Genomic DNA, 7,759 nt, shown 5'->3' with positions numbered 1-7,759 from the left:
AAAATAATGTTATATAGTATTTATGATAATATTATCTCATAATTTATTATATACCATTTTCGGAAGAAAATATTTTGAGAAAATTAGAATAACCTTTTTTATAAACAGCTTTATAGATATAAAAAAAATGGAAGTCCCAACAAGATATGAATAACAGAATAACTAATACCAGATTAAAAGGGTAGAAATCTAGAATGTGTAGTAAAGGAATCATTAATGAGCATTAATTGTTGGTGAACGTAAAGTAAACAAATTAAAGAGCATTGTTAGTTTAAAACTGAAAAGTAGTTAGCCTTCTATTTCAATGTCATCGGGTGATAGTTAAAGCTTAGATCTTAATGTCTCAAGTTTGAAATCAAACTCTAGAGATTTTTTCTATAGTTGTACATTTCATTCTTGATAGTGTTATTGAGTGAGTCATGTTTGGAGCGTTAAAACTAATAAAAAACGGTTGACATCATGTCTGGTGTTTCACAAAGACTCACCCGGATATTAGAGATAATTATTAAAAAAAGGGTTAAAACTATGTTAGAAATTAATAAAGAAATAATGATGGAAGTAAACGTGAGAAAAGCCGTTAAAGGCGGCAACGGACGTGGCAACTTCTTTGACAAATACATGTTTAAGAACATGTGAGTGTCATTTTCATTGACCGTTTACAACGGTTACAATTTCCGGCCGGCCTCATTTTATGCCTTACCTTTTGGCTTTTCAGAACGGTTAATATCATCCATTTAATATATACTAGACGGGTGCCCGCGCGATGCAGTGAGTGTTTGAACATGTTAATCACATACAAATATAAGTGTTTATGGTTCGGTTAAAACCTTGGAATCGTTTAAATCGGTCATTGATTTGACTTCTTTTTTGTTTTTCTTTTTTACTTTCGGTTTGTTGGTCTTTTTCAAAATTTTCAAAACGTAGTGAACGGTTGGTTTGCGGTTTATATCGGCAACCGACCATATGAAACCAGAAAAGACTGTAAATTAACCTAATTGCAATATGATTCCTTTTGTAATCTTTGTTGTTATTATTTCACGTCCTAGATCTTCAATTAATATTTACCATTTATGTGGCTAAAATTATCATTTTTTATTTATGATCATCTCAAATATCATATTATGTTGGTTTTTAGTTAAAATTGGCGGATTTAAATTATTAATTATTTTAAACTAAATTTATTATTAAAGTTTAAATTGTGAAACCAAACTGGAACCAGGCCGTTATTAACGATTCGGTTTCAACTTTCAATGGTTGAGTTTGGTTTTGGACGGCAAAAAATCAGTATTAACGGTTGGATTCATAAGTTTAACTTAAAAATTATCAAAACCGATACTGAACATCCCTACGTAACATATTAATTTATTTAAAATGAAAAAAAAACAACAATATCATATCCAAATTAAAGAGAATAAAATGCTCGTTTTTTTGGTGCAATTTGTTTATAAAAATATTAACGTATGAAAAGGCTATAGTCGTTTAAAAATTATGGGTAGGAAGTTAGTTTACAAGTTAAATTAAAAGCATAATATGGTTAAAAATGACGGACCAAACTTGTAAGTTGAATGAATTGTATTTAAAAGACATGTTTACCCTTACTAACACATGTACCTCATGCTCTAAGTGTTGTAAATTACTTAAAAATAAGTGTCTTAATTTGACCTTGTTTGATGTATTATATATAGTATAGATATTGAGAAGATATGTTGGGCGCAATTTATTAATCTACAAATTATAAGTAATTAGATTTATATTAATCATTTAATCTACAAATAATAAGTAATTAGTTGTGTGACAGGTTAAAATTCTGTTCATCAAAAATTGTTTTTCACACTTTTGTTAATGTAACAACTTCATATTCTATTTCTATATTGAACACTTTAATTAGAAAAATAATAAAACATAATATATTATATGTAATTTCAATCTTATCTTATCTCAAAATATCGTATTATAATTCCTAAATATTCACTAGTAACTATATAATATTTCTTTTATATTACATGGATTTCGAATCTAGTTATATAATTGTATGTGCAAAATGCTATTCACTTGACGGACCCATGATTTTTTTTCATATGAACAATAAAGGGGCTTAATTAAAATTTTATGAAGGATAATCGAGATTTTAGTGCCCCCACCCCCAAAAAAAGAGAGTAAAGTGCCAAAATCGTCCCTAAGGTTTGGTCAATAATGCAAATTTCATCCAAAAAAATATATATTATTTTTGCATCTGGACCATCGAGGATTCACATGTCTTGCCAATTGAGTTCAAATCGTTAACTCTATTTAATTTCGTCGTTATGTTAAGTGTAAAATTTTAACTAAAGTATGAAGGGGCATTTTCGTCCCTTTACATAAAAGTATACATAAAACCCGAGTCCAACAAAACAAACCAGGTTATTAGCTTCCCCTAGAATTTCAAATTCATCATATTCTCACACTAAACCCTAGAATTTTCACGGATTTCAGATAAAAATTCCGGGTCCGTTCATCACTTTTAACACTTAAAACCTTAGGACTTTTATTTGGTGGATCAAAACGAATAAATTCACATAAAACTTATCTCAAATGGTGCTCAACTCGATGGCTAGCTAGCGTGACTAGAAATTAGACCGCGACGGCAGCGTAATTGATAACACCATATGGTCTACTGATCATGCGTTTTGACCTCTTTTACCTCCTTATTAATAACAAGCGCTTCGCTTTTGTTCTAAATTGTTATGAGCTTCAAATTCAAATAGATACTTATGGTGTTAGGCTTTGCTGATGATGGTGGAGTGTAGAATTGTTGAGTTGCTAGTTGAAAATGATAAAAATTATAAAACAGTAAATAAACTAAAAAGGCATCTATATCCTTGAGTTAAGGTTGAAAATAAACAAAGTTAGTGATTTAAACGTAATTGGTAAAAAAAGGGGGAACCTCGATGGTTTAGATGCACACAAAAACCTTTTGAATGAAATTCGCATTATTGACCAAACCTCTTGAACGATTTTAACACTTTAATTAAAAATAAAAAAAACTCTCAATGTATGTCCACCACTAGTTTATAACAAGTGTTTAAACCATTTGGTACAAGGGCTTTTAACATGTGTTTTCTTTGTTACAAATTCTCTCTCTAAATATACTATTTAGAAAAGGGAAAATTACCAAAATAGCTCAATTTAAGAGAAAGAAATCCTAAATAGGCCATATAATTTGAACTTCTCATTTATGTCCTTGCGAAATTGGACGAAATCGACACATTTGGATTCGAGCCGACCGTTTTCAAGATCCACTAATACGTACGCTGCCACGTGTACGAAATCTTACAAGACCGACCATGTTTGGGAAAACCCATCGAAACCAACCAACTTCTAACCCAATCATCTAATTCAAAGCAGTCGCAAAAGACAAGTTTAAAGTTGTTTTCGTCGCCTTCGTCTGAGTCTTGTTTTTTTGTTGGATGTTGCCTTATTCTTCAAATTTTAGTGGGGTATGAGCCCTGCACCTTGCTTTATATTCTGCTTGAGGTCCGAGTCTTGCACCATAAATAAAAGACAAACCAGCTTTGTAGTTCTCCCAATCGCTATCACCGAACGGAAAACAATGTGTTGTTGCCTTCGTTCGAGTCTTCGTTCGGCCAACTTCTCCGAATCTTGTTTATTTGTTTATTTTAATTTTAGTTTCAAAATTAATATAAGGTTTGCTTTGAAATTAAAAGACACCTGCTCTCCAGTTAAACCAATTAAGGATACATTTAGATTGAAAATGGTCTCCAAAGACGAAACTCGTCTCAAATGTGTTTGGTTGAAAAAGGCAAAAATGTCGAACAATTTCAAAAACGGACGAAAGTGTTTCAAAACGTCGTTGTCGACTGCTTTGAAATTAAACGAAATTGGGTTGGAAGTTGGGCGGATTCAATGGTTTTACACCAACGTTGATGGTCTTGTCAGAATTGTTACACGTGGCGAAGCATTATTGGATGTCGAAACCCGTCGGCTTGATTCAAAATGCGTCGCCCTCGTCCATTTTCATAAGTCCATTTTTGAAAATTTCAAATTAAATGGGTCATTTGAGGTTTTTCTCTTATCTTTTGGGCCATTTTGAAAAATTCCCTCTAGAATATAAAGATTTTTACTCTTCTATTTTTTTAACTAATCTTGTTATGCCATGGGGACCGCTAGCATGTTTTCTAATCTTTTAACCATCAAGTATCTCATTACGACGAGTTTATTTTTATCTATGTATCGATATGATATATATTTTTTGTTTAAAACAGAGTTGTTAATAGTAGGTAATATACAAGTGATCAAAGAACAGACGTGCATTTCAACAAAACTACATCACAATTACATATATAATTTTTGGTAAAATGACACCATTTACCATTTTCATCATCTAATTAACAACATTTCAACGTGTATATTTTGTTGTATGCATATTCAATGTTGTTATTATGTGGGTTTACATGTATTCTAAATCAAATGTAAATAGTCTTTGGCTGATGAAATACGCAAACGTGAGCACTAATACTAGGTGATTTTTAAAACAACCGAATAAAAGGACAGACATCCTTAACATGCCCATGCCGGAAGTCTGGCACGCCCTAACATGGGGCCGGCCCTGTCCCGTTATAACCCAAAAAAATGTTAACAGAGGACTGTAAAAGAAAATTCAATTTTACATTTTCAAGTGATGGGTCCATTTTGATATGTTTTAAACTATGCAAGTTGCGTAATTAAAGATCATAAATATAATAATGTATGGTAGGACTTTGGGAGCAATTTTTCTGGGCGAAATTAATTGAATTTTACAAAATAAAGAATCTGTTTCCATTAAAAATTTAAAACTGAATTCATGCATCCATCATTCATATTTACTTTGATAGTACGGCACCTTTATAATATATATATTTTTTTCCTTCATAAGTCATTACTACATTATTTACTACAATAAATCACCTAATACTTTTAAGTAACTAGATTCACGGGTAATTGCTAAGTGATTACCTACGAATTATTCACAAAATCCTAACTTTTTGTAAATATATGCTTCTGTTAGCCATAATCCATTGGTAGATACGCAGCTATGAGTCCAATGAAACTTTGCCATGGACTTTTTGTCGTCGGCTAGAAACAATTGTGATAGACTATCACCAATAGGGAAAGTTGCGGCTTTCACCAAGGACCTTCCGAAGGATGTGTCCATCACTAAAACACCTATGTTTTATTATGTTTCAATAATCATAAGTAGTTATTTTCAATAACCAAATGGTTATACACTTATACTGCTATACATACTTTAGTAGTATGATTCATAAGTTAAATTATTATGATAACATTCTTTGAGAAAGAAGACGATTAAAAATAAGCTATAAGGAGTACACTATTCAAACTTTCCGAAACCTTTTTCCTACTTGTTTTCATATAAGGAAATGTTTAATGGTTGTCACTTCGATGTCACATAGACGAGAGTGGTTTCAGTTTTCACACTCACTAAGTTATGTAATGGCTATGGGTTCCACGTTTTGTTAAAAGAAATGACGAGGCATGTGTTTGTGATTGACTCCAAAATTTGTGAGAGCAACATATGTGGAGGGTTTAATGGGAGAAGGGGCAACATCCCTTCATGAATCACGATGGCTTGTGAACAGGCACGGTGTAGGGGCGTGGATGAATCTGATGTGATGTGACGCTGATATTGAACCCATTATACATAACCCAAATAAACAAATATTAATATAATACTATTTAAATTTTTGATAATTAGTGATGGTTTACCTAGAGGTGGTCAAAAAAACCGGTTCGGGAACCGGTTTGCCGGTTTAAACCGGAAACCGGTTTTTACAAAAACCGGTTTTTACAAAAACCGGTTTTTTAAAAACCGGTTTTTTAAAAACCGGTTTGACCGGTTTACAAACCGGCGGTTTGTACTTCGGTTACAACTTTTAGATCCAAAACCGGTTTTCAAACCGGTTAATGAAAAAACCGGTTTTTTTTAATAACCGGTTTTTAAAAACCGGTTAACCGGTTTATAAAAAAACCGGTTTTTTACCGTTGAAAAAAAACCGGTTAACCGGTTTCTTTATAACCGGTTAACCGGTTAAAAACCGGTTTAGACCGTTGTATAACGGCTATATGGCCGTTTTTTTTTTTTTGACCATTTTTTTTTTACCATTTTACCCCCACAAACATCTATATATAGTTTAGGTTGGGTATTGGTTACATCACACTCGATTATACAACTCCAAACGCTCTAAACGTTTATTTCATACGCGATTATTTTGTTATCTCACGCTCAATTATACCACATTACCACTCCATACGCTCTTATTTCGTAGTCGATTATCATGGCCTCCCAAAGTGCTGCTTCATCCGTCAACATGGGTGCCTCGAACACGGGAGAAACGGTCGTTCGGGTCATCTCCACGAAACGAAACCGAGATGTTTGGCAACATTTCGACCTATGCGAAATGTCTAACGGTAGCCAAAAAGCTCGATGCAAACATTGTTTGAAGTTTTATGGCAAAGATGCAAACTCCACTTTAAAAGCGCATGTACAAAGGCCCTTTTGCAAGGCCTTGAAGGACGAATCGGGAAGTAGTTCGCAGCCGGAGATGACGAATCAAGGAGCGGTGTTTACATACGACCTTGAAGCGGTACGTCAAAAGTTTTCAAACTTTGTGATTCGGGCGAACCATTAGGTACCGACCACACATCCGTTGTAAAGTTTACACCAGTTTGTAAGTTTGAAAAGTATGAAATTAGTTCGGATTTAGCGTTTTTCCATGATTTTAGACAGTCTCTTCTAAGGGTCGAACGACTTACGTGTTGGTAGCGTGGTTGAACATACTTTTGCATCATATCCGTGAATTGAGGGTTGTCGAAGTGGTTGAAAGGAAGTGTTTGTTGAATCACAAAGTTTGAAAACTGTTGACGTACCGCTTCAAGGTCGTACATAAACACCGTTCCTTGATTCGTCATCTCCAGCTGCGAACTACTTCCCGATTCGTCCTTCAAGGCCTTGCAAAAGGGCCTTTGTACATGCGCTTTTAAAGTGGAGTTTGCATCTTTGCCATAAAACTTCAAACAATGTTTGCATCGAGCTTTTTGGCTACCGTTAGACATTTCGCATAGGTCGAAATGTTGCCAAACATCTTGGTTTCGTTTCGTGGGGATGACCCGAACGACCGTTTCTCCCGTGTTCGAGGCACCCATGTTGACCGATGAAGCAGCACTTTGGGAGGCCATGATAATCGACTACGAATTAAGAGTGGTATACTCGAGTATGAAATAAACGACTACGAAATAAGAGCGTATGGAGTGGTAATGTGGTATAATTGAGCGTGAGATAACAAAATAATCGCGTATGAAATAAACGTTTAGAGCGTTTGGAGTTGTATAATCGAGTGTGATCTAACCAATACCCAACCTAAACTATATATAGATGTTTGTGGGGGTAAAATGGTAAAAAAAAGAAAAAAAAAACGGTCAAAAAATAAAAAAAACGGCTATATAGCCGTTTTCCAACGGTAAAAAACCGGTTTTAACCGGTTAACCGGTTATAAAAAAAACCGGTTAACCGGTTTTTTTATAACCGGTTATAAAAAAAAACCGGTTTCTTTTATAACCGGTTTCAAAACCGGTTTTGCCTCTAAAACTTAAAACCGATATACAAACCGGCGGTTTGTAAACCGGTCAAACCGGTTTTTAAAAAACCGGTTTTTTTAAAAACCGGTTTCCGGTTTAAACCGCCAAACCGGTTCGGGAACCGGTT

This window comes from Bidens hawaiensis, unplaced genomic scaffold, assembly GCF_021521415.1.
Source record: "Bidens hawaiensis isolate Kalapana, Puna unplaced genomic scaffold, B.hawaiensis_p1.1 tig00006805_1, whole genome shotgun sequence".
Lineage (NCBI taxonomy): Eukaryota > Viridiplantae > Streptophyta > Magnoliopsida > Asterales > Asteraceae > Bidens > Bidens hawaiensis.
The sequence above is the reverse complement of the archived record's forward strand: the minus strand, read 5'-3'. Positions refer to the sequence as shown.